At 43.5% G+C, this 15389-nt stretch overlaps 1 long non-coding RNA gene across 1 annotated transcript; it reads left to right on the top strand.

Moving 5' to 3' along the window:
• Nucleotides 1-5713: 5713 nt before the first annotated feature.
• Nucleotides 5714-13512, top strand: LOC147333407 (uncharacterized). The gene is made up of 2 exons (XR_015125376.1): nucleotides 5714-6170; nucleotides 6298-13512. It is a non-coding gene; the product is annotated as an uncharacterized LOC147333407 (long non-coding RNA).
• The last annotated feature ends 1877 nt before the right edge of the window (nucleotides 13513-15389 follow it).

The following is a 15389-nucleotide window of genomic DNA, read 5'->3' as shown; positions in this document are numbered from 1 at the left end:
ACACCTGGTCCAACGTTCTATCTCCTCTGGTAGCACACTTCACATTACGGTGGAAATTGTGAAGTACAGATTTCAGGTCCGCGTGGTTAAAATCCCCAGCCGCAATAAAGACACTGTCCGGGTGTGCTACCAGGCTGTTATTGATGCTGCTGCTCAATTGTGCTAACGCTAGCTTAGCATTAGCATCTGGTGGAATGTAAACAGCGCAGATGTAAACGGCAGAAAATTCCCGAGGGAGATAGAATGGACGGCACTTTAACACCAACAGTTCTACCTCTGTACTGCACAGTTTTTCCGTTACCGTGACGTTCGTGCACCAAAGGTTGTTAATATAGATGCACAGCCCCCCGCCAGTCTTCTTACCCGAGTCCACAGACCTGTCGGCTCGATAGGCGGTGCGGCCTGCTAGATCGATAGCCGCATCGGGAATGGCGCTGTCCAGCCAGGTTTCAGTGAAAATCATGCACGAACAGTTATTAAAAGTCCGTCGAGTGGCGATCTGCAGTCGTATTTCATCCAGTTTGTAACGGATTGAACGGGCGTTGGAGAGGAATATGATCGGGAGTGGTGGTTTAAACGGACTAGTCTTTAGCCGTGCCCACAGGCCTCCCCGCTTGCCTCTCTTCTGCCTCCGCTCGCAACGTCTCCTCCTGCGGCTTGCTGTTGCGGGTAGCCCCGGGGGTTGCTTAACGATCTCCGGGGGGATGAGATACTCGGATGTTAGTTGAAGATCTCCACGGCTTAGTTGTAGTAGATCATCTCTGTTGTATTGAAGTAACCCCAGACTGTGTGAAATAATACACAGTACCACCAAAAGTGCAAAAGTGTAGGAGCTCCGGGCCGCTGCGTCTGTGCGCGCCGCCATCTTGGTTCAGCCAAACCGATTTACTCACGAACAAACAAAACACTGAAAAAAGCTCAACAATAATATTTTTAGGTTGTCTAAGTGACTTATATATTACGTTTAACCCGAGTAGCGAAAGTCCGCGGTGATCTGAAAATGATGTGCCGGGAGTTATGCCGTTCTCGGCCGCATCAGTGACCCTCGAGCTCTCGGCTAGCTATCGAGCTGTTGGGTAACAGACGTCTCCGAAAACGTCGAAGCACTTTTGCAAATGTGCAATATCTTGATAAACCGAGCAGATATTTGATGTTTACACAGCTACTTTCTCGCCTGAAAATATGTTAAAAGTTTATTTTGTGACCCAGAAAGATTAGTATGAGTAATTTTAAAACTTAGTAGCGGCCGCCATTGTTGGAAACTGGAGTTTGGCGGGGCCGCGCTATGAATTCTGGGATATGGTGGGCCACGAAGGACACACCGACACATCCTTCAAATTCGGGGAAAAATAGGACGCATTTGTCGGCTGCATTCGGAGGAGTCTACGAATTTGGACAGCCTTCGGCGCGTCGCTGTGACGTAATCGGTCTACAAATGCGGCCTCAGGAGGATCAGCCCATGAATTTGGACACGACCTTCATCTAAAATTAGAATTAGCCACTAATGGCGTATTGTTAAAAAGTAAGAAAAAACATTGTTAGCATAAGCGGATAATGCTAATTCACCTCAAATTAGTATTAGGTAATGACGGCACCTGCTTAGCGTTAGCTGGTCACATTGGTTTTTCTTTTGTTTTGTTTTGGGTTTTTTTTCTTTTTGCCTGTCCCGTTTGGCTCTTTTGCCATCAGAATTATTGTCTAAAGGCAAAGAAAGATGCCCAACGGATTTACTTTAACAAATTGACCATCCCAGCCTTGCCATAATGGTCCATTTGATTCACCTTTTATTGTTTATTTTATTTTCACTTCCTCAATACGGGACAGACTTGACTGGAGGAAAGAAGGGGAGAAAGAAAGAGGGAAAGAGAAACAGCTGAGAAGAGGGACGGGTCAGAAGGGCAAAAAACAAAAACCAACAGAATGGGCAGGAAAAAAAAAAAGAAAAGAAAATGCATATATTGATCACCTGGATCACCTGTTGAGAAAGAAAAAAGAAAACAAACAGAAGAGAACAAGAGTAATAGAATAAACAACATCACAATGATATATGGGAATATGACAGTAAATACTAAATATTAAACATTATTGTGCAGCACATAAGATCAACAGAACACAGTGTGCTTTGAGGTAGGAGCCAAAAGGGGTGTAGTTTGTGGGTGTGATCACCCGTGTGTACACCTGTGAGCATGGACGCGCTTGTTTTTTTTAAAAGGTTCCTTCATGTAATGATCTGCTAGAGGGTGTGGGGGGGCCACAGCCCCGTCCTCCAGGGTATGAAGCAGGTATGGAGGAGATCAAAACTCCAGACATCCAGAGGCCCCCAGAACACAAGAGACCAAGGAAGACCAACAGAGGGGCAGCCGCGCCACTGTCCCGGAAAGAGCTGAGGAGAGTCCCAGATGAGGGTTCACTCAGCAGCCGCGGAGCAGAAGCCAGGGGGAGTTGCAGTGACGCGCCCGTGAGCTCCGCCGGCAGCCAGCTGTGCCTGAGTGACCGAGCCCCAGGCCGAGAGGCCGGGGGCACCCCACCTCCGAAGTGGCCCGAGCGAGCCCCAGGCTCCAGGCCCCGATAAGCGGCCGCCAAGGAGTGAGCCGGCGTGTACCTGGACGCCCATCCCCAGACACAAAGAACCACCAACGCACCGATGTCTGAGGGAGTCCGTCACTGGTAGGGGAAGTGGTGGTGGGGGGAGATAGGCCTCCAAACCTTGGAGGGCCTGAGATGTCCCCAGAGAGGTGGCGTCTGATACCCAACCTGACATATAGACACAGACATACAGGCACACACATGCTCTCATATGCACTTACTCCACACTCAACCAACGTGGAGACAGACATAAAGAGACGCTGTACACACGATCACACTCCCCAAGCGTACTCTACAAACCGGTGCTGGTCACATTGTTATAAGGCAAGAAAATATGGTATTAGCATTAGCTGCCAATTTCTATTTATCTAAAATTAGCATTAGCGACTAATGGCAATCTACTTAACATTAACTCCTCACTAATACAATGCTAATTCACATCAAATTAGCATTAGCTGCTAACATCAGCCTATTTAGCACTAGCTGCTCACATTGTTATAATGCAAGGGAAAGTAGTTAGCATTATTTGATAATGCTAATTCACATCATATTAGCAATAGTTATTAACGGGAACACACATCACATTGTTAAAATGTAAGAAAAAACATTGTTTGCATTAGCGGATAAATTAGCATTAGCTAATAACGGCAACCTACTTGTTAGAAATCAAGAGAATATGGTATTAGCATTAGTTGCCAATGCTAAAATTACCTAAAATTAGCATTAGAATCAGAATCAGAATCAGAATGGGTTTTATTGCCAAATGTTGAGCAGGTTTACAACATTAGGAAATTGCTGCGGTGCTTCAGTGCAAACATACTGTCATAAATTGCGCTTAAATAGACATGAAAAAATAAATAAATAAATAAATAAATAAAAGTTAGAATAAGAATTAAAAGTGCTACGTAGAAAGATATATGCATGAGATATACATGGGATATATACATGAGAATAAGAATTAAAATTGCTACGTAGAAAGATATATACATGAGTGCAGGTGGTGATCAGTGTCAAACATGGAATGATGCAGTGAACACAGCGTAGGGTCATGTGTTAGGGGTGGGAACAGTCGTACGGTTATTGTTCATGTGTCCAACAGCAGAGGGGAAGAAACTGTTCTTATGGCGAGAGGTTCTGGTGCGAATGGACCGGAGCCTCCTGCCTGAGGGGAGCAGGTCAAACAGACTGTATCCAGGGTGAGAAGGGTCAGCTGAGATCCGAGCTGCACGCCGCAGTGTCCTGGAGGTGTACAGGTCCTGCAAAGATGGGAGTCTGCAGCCAATCACCTTCTCAGCAGAGCGCACAACACGCTGCAGTCTCTGTTTGTCCCTGATAGTGGCTCCAGCGTACCACACGGTGATGGAGGAGGTGAGGATGGACTCGATGATTGCAGTGTAGAATTGCATCATCGTCCGTGTTGGCAGGTTGAATTTCTTCAGCTGCCTCAGGAAGTACATCCTCTGCTGGGCTTTCTTGATGACGGAGGTGATGGTGGGCTCCCACTTCAGGTCCTGGGTGATGGTGGTACCCAGGAAGCGGAATGAGTCCACAGAGGTGATGGGGGTGTCAGTCAGGATGATGGGGGGGAGTGCGGCTGTGTGCTTCCTGAAGTCCACAATAATCTCCACTGTCTTCTGGGCATTCAGCACCAGGTTGTTGTGGCTGCACCAGGACACCAGACGCTCAACCTCCCTCCTGTAGGCAGACTCATCCCCGTCCGAGATGAGCCCAATAACGGTGGTGTCATCTGCAAACTTGATTAGCTTGACAGACTGGTGGGTGGAGGTGCAGCAGTTGGTGTACAGGGAGAAGAGCAGAGGAGAAAGAACACAGCCCTGAGGGGAGCCGGTGCTGATGGTCCGGGAGTCCGAGACATTCTTTCCCAGCCTCACATGCTGCTTCCTGTCCGTCAGGAAGTCAGTGATCCACCGGCAGATGGGATCAGGCACATTCATCTGGGAAAGCTTGCCTCGGAGATGGTCTGGAAGGATGGTGTTGAAGGCAGAGCTGAAGTCCACAAACAGGATCCTGGCGTAGGTTCCTGGGGAGTCCAGATGCTTCAGGATGAAGTGTAGGGCCATGTTGATGGCGTCATCTACAGACCTGTTGGCTCTGTATGCAAACTGCAGGGGGTCCAGGAGGGGGGCCGTGAGGGTCTTGAGATGGGAGAGAACTAGGCGCTCAAATGACTTCATGACCACAGATGTCAGAGCCACGGGTCTGTAGTCATTTAGTCCAGTGATCCTAGGTTTCTTGGGGACAGGGATTATGGTAGAGGACTTCCAGAGAGGAAGAGCAGTGCTGAGCAATCACTGTTACATCTGTGCACCAGCCACTATTTATGTAGAAGCAGACACCTCCACCTTTGGTCTTACCGGAGAGAGAGGCCTGCCGGTCCGCGCGCAGCAGATGAAAGCCCTCCAGCTTGAGCGCGCAGTCCGGGATGTTCTCACAGAGCCACGACTCCGTAAAACATAAGACACAGGAGGAGGCAAAGTCTCTGTTCATGCTTCTCATCAGGGCCAGTTCGTCTGTCTTATTCCTGAGTGATCGTACATTGGAAAGGAATTAGCCACTAATGGTAGCCTATTTAGCATAAACTTCTTAATGCTAAATGAAATTAACTAATGCTAAATAGGCTTAACTGAAATGAAAGTATTGTTAGCATAAGCTGCTGATATTGTTAAAAGGTAAGATAAAACATTGCTAGCAGCAGCGGATAATGCTAACACACACACACATAATTAGCATTACCTAATAATGGCAGCCTTCTTAGCATTAGCTGCTCATATTGTTAAAATGCAAGGGAAAAGAGTTGGCAAAAACATTGTTAGCATTAGTGGATAATGCTAATTTACCTAAATTAGCATTAGCTAATGATGGCTACGTACCTAGCATTAGCTACTGATATTGATATAAAGCAAGAAAATATGGTATTAGCATTAGCTTTTAATGCTTTATCATCTAAAATTAGAATTAGCCACTAATGGCGTCCTATTTAGCATTAACTCTTCACATCGCAGTGGAAAAGTTAAAATTGAATAAAAAAGGTATTCACATTAGCTACTCGTATTGTTAAAAAGTAAGAAAAAACTTTGTTAGCATAAGGGGATAATGCTAATTGAAGAAAATATAATCTGATCAAACATTATTCAGCTTTAAATATTGTTCAGCTTTAAACATTATTCAGCTTTAAATATTGTTCAGCTTTAAACATTATTCAGCTTTAAATATTGTTCAGCTTTAAAGTTACTGTGCAACTGTGTAATAAAATGTGCTCACGACTTTGGCCTTGAGAGCGATAAGGAGCGATCGCCTCAGCCTGCAGGTGAAAGATATCTGCAAGCGAAGAGACTAGAACACCCAAGGCCGATTTCCTTTTATGGAGTTGTTTTTCTGCTAATGCAGCACTTTCCTCACAACCCCCTCCTGTAAGTTTTAGAGAATATATACCCATCCTCACAGCAAATATTTGGAATCTCTTGATGTGAGCTGTTTTTGAGAGGTTGTCTCTGTCTCAATAAAAGTTCACTGATTCCCCATCTGCAGCAGGTGTCCGGTTGTCTTCATTCTCCGCCAGCCTGGTTAAGTCAATTCCTCCTTAACATCTAAAAGAACCTATTTAATGAAGGAAGACGGGTTCACTTTGTGTTTAATATTATTCTATTGCTGTTGTTGTTTTTTATATCCTTCAATTGGCGTCACGAACAGGATCCGCTCCAGGTCAAACTGGAACGGGAGGGAGGACATCGGCCGTGGGATGAGTGAACGGAGTTTGGACAAAAGCTGTGTACACACAAAAAACAAGGTAAGCAGACCTTTTATTTCTGCTATATTGAACATTATAAAAATACTTAGTGTCCAAACTCCTAGTAATTCATAACCAAAATTGTCTGGCTTACTTAAGGCTTGTTGAGAATCAGACAAGTGAATAAGAGATAAGTGAATAAGAAATAAGTGAATAAGTGAATAAAGATAAGAGTGAACTGAGGTCTGACCACGGTTGCAGCCGACGGGTTTGCTCTCCGGTGTCGGATACATACCTCAGCAGGTCTGGGACCTTGAAAGGGTTTATTAGTAACGCCTTTCTAAACAAATTAAAAGGTTAAAGGCCTTGAGAATATTTTTTAGTAATATTCTCTAAACTACAGAAGGGTTAGGAAGGCCCAGAGGACTTTATTAGAAAAGATCCTCTAAAACTTAAAAAAGAGAAGTACTGGTTGGAGTCCATAGGAGGGGTCCCTTTGATCAATAGGAGAAAACGGATCTCTTCTTAAAACCCCGATGATTTTAGTGTTTTAAATGTTTTGATGTTCTGTTTGATATTGGACACACATAAATACACGCTGAATGCTTGCTGTGGAACACTGGGCAGGACAGTTTGGTTCTCCGTTGTTCACAGATTACACAATTAAAGGAACTAGGTTCCTCTTTTGGTTAAAATAATACACCACACATAGAATTTTTTTACACATTTATTACATACATAAGGAGGGTAATGAGTGACTGCAGGTAATGTATGAAGTGTGAATGAGACGTGTGAACAAGGTGACAACCAACTAGCACCCCTATCAGGAAGCTCTAGGCAAGGTTACCCGCCAGACTCCGGTTTGGTAGAAGCTTGGTAACACCTGAAGGGATATTTCAGTGCTGACTCACCTTTAAAGCAGCGCCCCAGCTGATTAGTGCCTAACAGAGGCAGAAACCCAGCTGGCCCAAATTCTCCTTTAAAAGCAATAAAAGAACACTCCTCCATTGACAGTAAAATGGATGGAGAATTAGATCGAGAAACTAATGATGATGGTTGGGGTCCCGGTGTTATTCTTAGCACATTGGGAGAACAATTAACATGTGTTGAGACAGTCATCAACTCCACACACCAGCCTAAAGAAGCAAAAAAGCAGAAAGAGTCATTGAGGAAAACAGCTGAAAGATGCTTTTAAATTAGTCAAAAATTTAGCAACACCAGCAGAGAAATAGAGAAGTGAGATAAAGTTGTTCTGGCATATGGTGTTTTCTTAGGAATTCGAGCGCTATCGGGAGGGCGTTCCCGAGGTATGTATTGATCAGCAAGGCTAGGCCTGGGCTATAGGTGCTTTTAAATTAGTCAAAAAGTTAGGGGTAACCTCTTCTGGCATATGTCTATGCGGGCCCGTGTGTAAATAGAACATAAATTACCGGTGTGTGTAAATAAAGTGTAAAATAGTGGTATAAACTGTCTGTTGAATGTCTCCTGAGTGTTGAAAAAAGGAAAAACTCTTTTCTGCTCTCTCTGAGAGAGGGGCTGTGTGTGTGAGACAGGAAGTGTGCATGCCCATAGAAGGAAAGAGATGAGGTAAACTCTGTGCAGATAGACCGAAGTAAAAAAAAAAAAAAGGAAAAGGGTCTCTCTCTGTCTCTGTGAGAGAAAAAAGGTGGGGGCCGAGTGAGCCCGCGGGGCCGAGCGGGTCCGCGGGAGCGAGCGTGTATGCTGTATGAGGAAGAAGGGAGTGAGAGGGAGCGAGTGGAAAGAGTAATCGAGTATTTGGTGATTTTTTTTATTATTTCAGAGGCACTGGGTAAGAGTTTTGACTTTAGCTGTGAGAGTTGTGAAAAGGGCAGGTTTTTCTTTTGTTGTAGACTGTGAGTAATCGGTGTTTTTCTGCCTATTGTGCTGCGTGGAAGACACAGAAGTGTAGAAATGTTTGTGGTTTATCTTTGTTTGACGTTTTATATAGAGTTGGTTGATTCAGGGTGATTTCTCCCGTTTAAGGGAGGAGTTGCATTGTGGTTATGTTAAAGCTTTGCTGTAGGGGTATGTGTGTGATTTTGTGCTGGCTTCGCATGTTTAAATGGATGCATAGAAGTTTGTCAGTGAGAAATTGTTATGGTGGGGTTTTAAAGTTAGTAAAGAGTCAAACAACGCCCGCTGTTTTAAAAAGGCCCAAAACATCATAAAAGACACCTCACATCCTGGCCACTCCCTGTTCGAACTGTTGCCCTAAGGCAGACGGTACAGGGCAATCAGAGCAAGGACTAATAGACTCAAACACAGCTGTTATCCAACTGCAATAACACATCTGAATACTACAAAAATGTCCACCATGCCACTCTTGTGTTAATCTATGCACGGTCTGAAGCATGACGGTGGGAATACTTAGTATTTTAAGTATTCTATCTATTTTATTGATTGAATTTTATTGTTTTTTATATTTGATATTACTAGGGATGATGCAATGATCGGGGACCATTCTTAATGTCGTCGGTCTCATGACAATGACAATAAAGTTTTTGATTTTGATTCTGATTCTGAAATACACCCTCCTCAAGAGTTCAATGATTTAGGCAGTTATGTTTATACAAATACTAAATGTATGTTTAGTGTCTTCATACAGGTGTTTTTTTCTTAACCTGGAAGCCTGAGTACGGCAGCAGAAGACAGGCCAAGCTTTGGCTAAAATTCACGGCTGGACACGAGAGTTGTCCTCACCCCTCCCGGTAAAACAAAAAAGAGAGAATGTAGTTTGAGGCGGGTTTTTCTCGCTGAACTGCTCTGGGTGCTGTGTCCCTGAATCTCACCGGTGTTAACCTCTGGCGGAAGACATGGAGAAAAGGAAAAGATGTTCCTGGTAAATCACTGAAACAAATAAAACCACACACAACCAGAGAAAGATATGAGAAGGGTGAGGAACAGACACATGTGCGTGTTAGAGACATGCCTCGTTTGAGAAAAAGTTAAAGTAACCCAGATACAGACGCACCCATACATGCAATGAAGAAACAGCTTACATACATGTGCACGTACATGCAAGGTTAAAGTAGCGACACTTAACATACACCTGTTTTTAAATGATATAGTTTATACATTACTGACAATTAAACGCTTTGGGTTGCAGGACAACAACGTAACGTCAAAAGACAAAGACACTGGTCTGAGGATTAAGTGAGGACACGACAAATTTAGTGGTTAAAAGGGTCGACTTGGGACATGTTTTTGTTGATTGTTTAAGACAAATGACTACTTAATGATAGGAAATTCCTTTTTAGGTTTCTAAACAGGATCTTAAGAATTTTAACACGTACCTGTGTTGTCCTGTCAACTTGAGGGGTTATGAGTTGATTATATGGTGAAAAAAAAAAAAAAAAAACAAAAACAAAAAAGGGGGGAGACGAGATCTCGTTGTTTCTCCCCTCTCGGGATAACACAGCCAACACAGCACAGCCAACACAACATCATTTTCCTGTTCGCCTGTCTTGTTTTGTTTTTGTTTTTGAGAGCCGAAGCTGACCTGGACTCCTACCCTCCCCTCTACCATCGTTGCCCTCTCCGCGACCATCTTTGACCCTTTGACCCCTGAAGGCCACAGCAGCTGGACTCACAACAACAACTTGAGGATGTCAACAGTGCTGCAAAAGAGTGATCTCATGCAGCAGAGACGGAGAGCATTAAACCTAAAGCCCGTTTCACTACACGGGGGAAATTCCCAGGCTGCGTCAGCTGACAGAGCTGTGACGAGACGCGCATTAAGCCCGGAGGAAAAGGGACGGTGAGCAGAAGGATGCTGACCTCTGAGAAGAGCCGAACAGCAGAGCTGCAGAAGGCCGTGGAGCAAAGTAAGGACAACATAAACAGACCCAAAGAGGAGGGGAGGACCCTAGGCCATGCGTCAGGCCGCTGGTCTACCTAAACTACAGAACAGGAAGGTGATGAACACAAACATATACCAACACACGAACACACACTTCTGCATGCGCCTACTTAGAATGAAGGGAAACACACACATGAACACTTATGCACTTGTTGAGGGAGTAAAAACTGATACATACCCATGCACTAAAATCAAAATGTTGATTTAATTTACTAAGAAGTGACACACAATGCTCCAGCTGCTGCAATGAAGAATGCTTTACTGACAAAGGCTCAATGCTGCACACAACAAAGTCAAATACAGAATTTGCTATAATAATAAGCCCAGAGGGCATTTGTGTGGTCTGGGGAGCAGAGTCCGGAGCGGTTTGGTTATGAAAATGATGCCCGTGCGAGATATCTGGGGCTTAAGGCCTCGACTTAATTGTTTACTCTACACTAAAAAGAAAAGAAAACACTCTGAGCAGTGGTGCAGAGTGAAAACGAGGAATTAACAGTGTGAGTTTTATTTCAGAGCGCCACGTCATTGTGATGGAGATTTAATAAAGGAGGAACACACGGACAAAGAAGAAGAGAAGGGGGGGCAGCCCTTGAACGCGATTGCCTGAGGCATTAAAGTTCTGTGCTAAATTCTGGTTTCCAGTGTGAGAAAAGTCACGCAGTGCCAGTAGTAGAGCTAGGTTGAGTGATGATTCTAAATTACTGTAAGTAAATCATCGTACACCGTTCAAGTTTCATGAAAACGGGGATCTAGACTTTGTTGAACCCTAGGCAATTTGAACAGGTAAAAGTCGAGTGACCAAGTAGCAGTTGAATAAAAGTCATTGAATAAGTGTTGAAATAAACTGGCAGAATTAAGAGAATTAAAACATTTCAAGAGCTCAACTTACTTAATGGTTCAATTTTGTTTCACGAACGCAAAACATATAGGTTTATGAATATGAAAAGGTTGAGGTGGTGTTGATTTGACTCTGTGTAGGTTTAGGTTGGTATTTTTATTGATGGGAAGAATATTCAGTGACAAGTCCTAAGACCCGGGCGTCTGCATTTTGTTTTTGTTATTTTTCATTTTATTTTGTTTTATATTTACTGATTTTTGTTGGTGAATCTTTTCTTTAAGCAGATCTGCACATCGGAAATTACAAGCATTACACGTCGGCGAGAAAATTGTTGTAAGTGAGTTTCTCCGCATTGAAATGGGTTCTGGAGGAAACACTTGTGGGGACAATTAGAAACGAGAGTCCCTGTTTAAAAAAGGATTCAGCGAGGTAATCCAAACTCAAGTTCTTGTTTCTTTTTGAGATGACGTCATTTTGCTGAGTGTGGAAACTAGATGCGACGACAGGTTTCACTATCAGCAAAGAACGGATGAATGGATGAATTTATGTGGGTTTCTTTTACAGGAGTAGAAGGATGACAAAATATTCGAGGATGAGTGAACCTGTAAATGCCATTTTTGTGTCTTGTGTTGCTTACAGAGGTAACTGCGCAGCGTTACCATTTACATTTTCTTCCCTACAGGGTTACAGTTTTAATGTTTTTCTATTACAGGATTTCTGGGCGGATGTGTGAAGAAACGGTGTTTATGGGTTAGGAGTTGGGGATGCTATTACACTGTATTCTGGTGAGAGTGTTGGGGGAGACACACCCTGTCTTGAAAACTGTGATTCTTTTACAGGAAATGTTTTATAGCACCTATGGAATGAGGATGCCTGACTACGGTCAATGTGCTGCTAATGTTTGCTTTGCTTTGGTGAGAGGGGTGCAGTAGAAAACAGACAAGTGACATGACAACAAGTAATAATAACAGATAACAAATTTGGGGACAGTTTGACCTAGAGCCCACTAACTGGCCATTAGGGGCTCTCGCTCTCTCTCTCTCTCTCTCTCTCTCTCTCTCTCTCTCTCTCTCTCTCTCTCTCTCTCTCTCTCTCTCTCTTGGAATAACATTGCCCAAAGGGTGAATAAAGCAAATTGTGGCAATAATAGTGATTTAATGATTGGAGAAACCTGAACATGATACTTGTCTGTTGAGCTGAATCGTTTATTACTCTTATGATTTTCCGGTGGGACTATGAAGATTTTTTGGTACAGATTGCAGGTTGTTGCTCTTTAACTCCTAGAACACGCCCTTGGCGAGGTGGGGGGAACTGGACCACCTTTCTGTGCCCCATCATCCTCTATTAGACGACATCCAAGCTAAGTAAACATGTCTTGGCCCTTTCCCCCTGAAATGACAGGCAGGCAAAGATGTTGCGTCTTTGTTTGCTTCCTGGCCCTGGGTCTCATTCCCATTGGCATAATCCTGATCTGTGAAGGGCCCCCGACACTTCTGACACCTTCAAGTTCAAAAGCTTCGCCCCCTTCTGACAGTCCCAATCTGACAAATGTAGCCCCTAGGGTCTTGCCCACCACTTCCTCTCCAGTTTTACCATATTCACTTTTGAATGTCCTTAGCAGTTACCGTTCTGAGTTTATTTTACGGTTGATTTATTCTTTCACATTTTCACGTTTATATCTCTCATTATTATAGTATACTCTGTACTCTCCACATTTTTATCATTACTTATGCTTTTTGGTTGCTGAGTTACAGGAACTGTTAATTTTGTGTCACTACCCTGGTTGCACTAACTCGTTGTACCCTTGTGTGCAGGACAGCTGTTACTGCTTTCGTCGGGAACCGAGACTGCTTGCAGCCGACCCCTGGGCAGGGTGGTGCCTGGACTCTTTTCTCCTCATCTGCAATGACAGATAAAGACAAATGAAAAGACCCGAGGAGTTTTTCGAGCCAGGCTTCGACACGTCTCTGTGTTCCTTTGATTGTTACTTATTTTTGTGTGTTGACCCATTTAAGATGGGTCAAAAGGGGGATTTGAAGAAAATATAATCTGATCAAACATTATTCAGCTTTAAATATTGTTCAGCTTTAAACATTATTCAGCTTTAAATATTGTTCAGCTTTAAACATTATTCAGCTTTAAATATTGTTCAGCTTTAAAGTTACTGTGCAACTGTGTAATAAAATGTGCTCACGACTTTGGCCTTGAGAGCGATAAGGAGCGATCGCCTCAGCCTGCAGGTGAAAGATATCTGCAAGCGAAGAGACTAGAACACCCAAGGCCGATTTCCTTTTATGGAGTTGTTTTTCTGCTAATGCAGCACTTTCCTCACAACCCCCTCCTGTAAGTTTTAGAGAATATATACCCATCCTCACAGCAAATATTTGGAATCTCTTGATGTGAGCTGTTTTTGAGAGGTTGTCTCTGTCTCAATAAAAGTTCACTGATTCCCCATCTGCAGCAGGTGTCCGGTTGTCTTCATTCTCCGCCAGCCTGGTTAAGTCAATTCCTCCTTAACATCTAAAAGAACCTATTTAATGAAGGAAGACGGGTTCACTTTGTGTTTAATATTATTCTATTGCTGTTGTTGTTTTTTATATCCTTCATAATTCACCTCAAATTAGTATTAGCTAATAACGGCGACCTACTCAGTATTAGCTGCTCACATTGTTAAAAGGGAAGAGAAAACGATATTAGCATTAGCTGGTAATAATTATTCACCCCTAATTAGAATTAGCCACTAATGGCAGCATACTTAGCATTAACTCCTCACATCGTTATAATGCAAATGATGCTAACTTGCATTAAATTAGACTGCTTTTATTAGCTAATGCTATTTAGAAGTAGCTGCTCACATTGTTATAAAGCAAAGGAAAACGATATGAGCATTAGGTTCTAATGCGTATTTGCCTTAAATTAGACGTAGGTGCTAATGGCGGCCTACTTAGCATTAGCAGCTCAGATGTTGTAATGCTAGGAAAAAGAGTGTTAGCATTAGCCGTTCACATTGCTATAAAGTTAAGGAAAATAGTGTTAGCATTAGCTACTCACATTTTTAAAAAGTGTTAGCATTAGTGCATAATGCTAATTCACATCAAATGAGTATTAGTTAATCGATTTGTATAAGTTGTATAATTGATTGCATGATGATAGAGGTTTGATCCTTAGTAGTGTGTAAAGACTGTGTGCCTTCCAGAGTGCTCTGGCATGCACACACCACTTGGGGCCATGAGAGAGGTCGTAGCCTCTCGTACTGATTTATGGTGTAGGACAGGGGTCTCAAACTCAATTTAGCTGGGAGCCGCTGCAGGCAGAGCAATGGCCTCCTCCACGCCTTCCTCTTCGAGTTTTTTTTGTGCCACCAGTCCATTTTTCCTCCCTGTCATTGATGGCGCTCCATCTGTTGTTATTCCAACAAACCTCTTCCATGGCAAACCAACATTCTCAATGGCATCACACAGCTTGTAAATATCTGCTGAGCGGTGGTCTGGCCATGCATTGGAATTACTGTGAGCAGCTCCTCCATCACTTCAAAACTGTCATCAACACCACGGACATACATTGGGAGCTGAGCAGTGTCGGTGATGTCTGTGGTCTCATCAAGAGCGACTGAGTATACACTGAAACATTTGGCTTTCTCACACAGTTGGTCATAAATGTCACTTGACAGGTCAGAAATGCGATCTGCTGCGGTGTTGGCAGAAAGGCTGATGTTGCTAAACTGACCTTTCTTTCCCGGACAGACTATATTTGCAGCCTGCAATATGCACTTTTAGACAAATCCACCTTCTGTGAATGGCTTCCCTGCTTTAGCAATCATCTCACTAACCACGTGGCTCCGACTGCTGCATTATTCTCTTTGGTTGCTTTCTTGAAGAAATCTTGCTGCCTCAGTAGATCTGTTTTAAGACTGGCAACCCGGTTCGCTCTCTCGTCTCCCTGGTATTTTGCATCCACCTCAGCATGTCTAGTTGTGTAATGACGTTTCAAATTGTATTCCTTGTGCAGTGCAACTTTCTCTGTGCAAATAAGACAGGTCGGGGTGCCCCTGTGCTCAACAAAGAAATATTGCATTTCCCACTTTTCCTGAAATTGTCGGTGCTCATCACCAACCTTTCTCTTCACCGCAGGCTTTGAAAAAGACATGTTTGGGGCTATGTGACATTTATAATTCTACTTGGTGTCACTGTCGCATTGAAGTTTCAATCAAGCGTTTAGCCGACGGACGGGGAACGTCTCAACGCGTAGAGAACGTCATTTCTGCTTCTTTTTCTTGCAACCGTAGAACGGCAATCGGCAGATAAAAAGCCAGTAGCAGTCTCCTTTGTTTTTACGCT

Source organism: Aulonocara sp. 'chitande type north' Nkhata Bay, linkage group LG3 (assembly GCF_057382095.1).
Source record: "Aulonocara sp. 'chitande type north' Nkhata Bay isolate Kocher_YH1m ecotype deep benthic linkage group LG3, A_spYH_male_GT1.1, whole genome shotgun sequence".
Lineage (NCBI taxonomy): Eukaryota > Metazoa > Chordata > Actinopteri > Cichliformes > Cichlidae > Aulonocara > Aulonocara sp. 'chitande type north' Nkhata Bay.
This window is presented reverse-complemented; position numbering and strand designations above follow the sequence as displayed.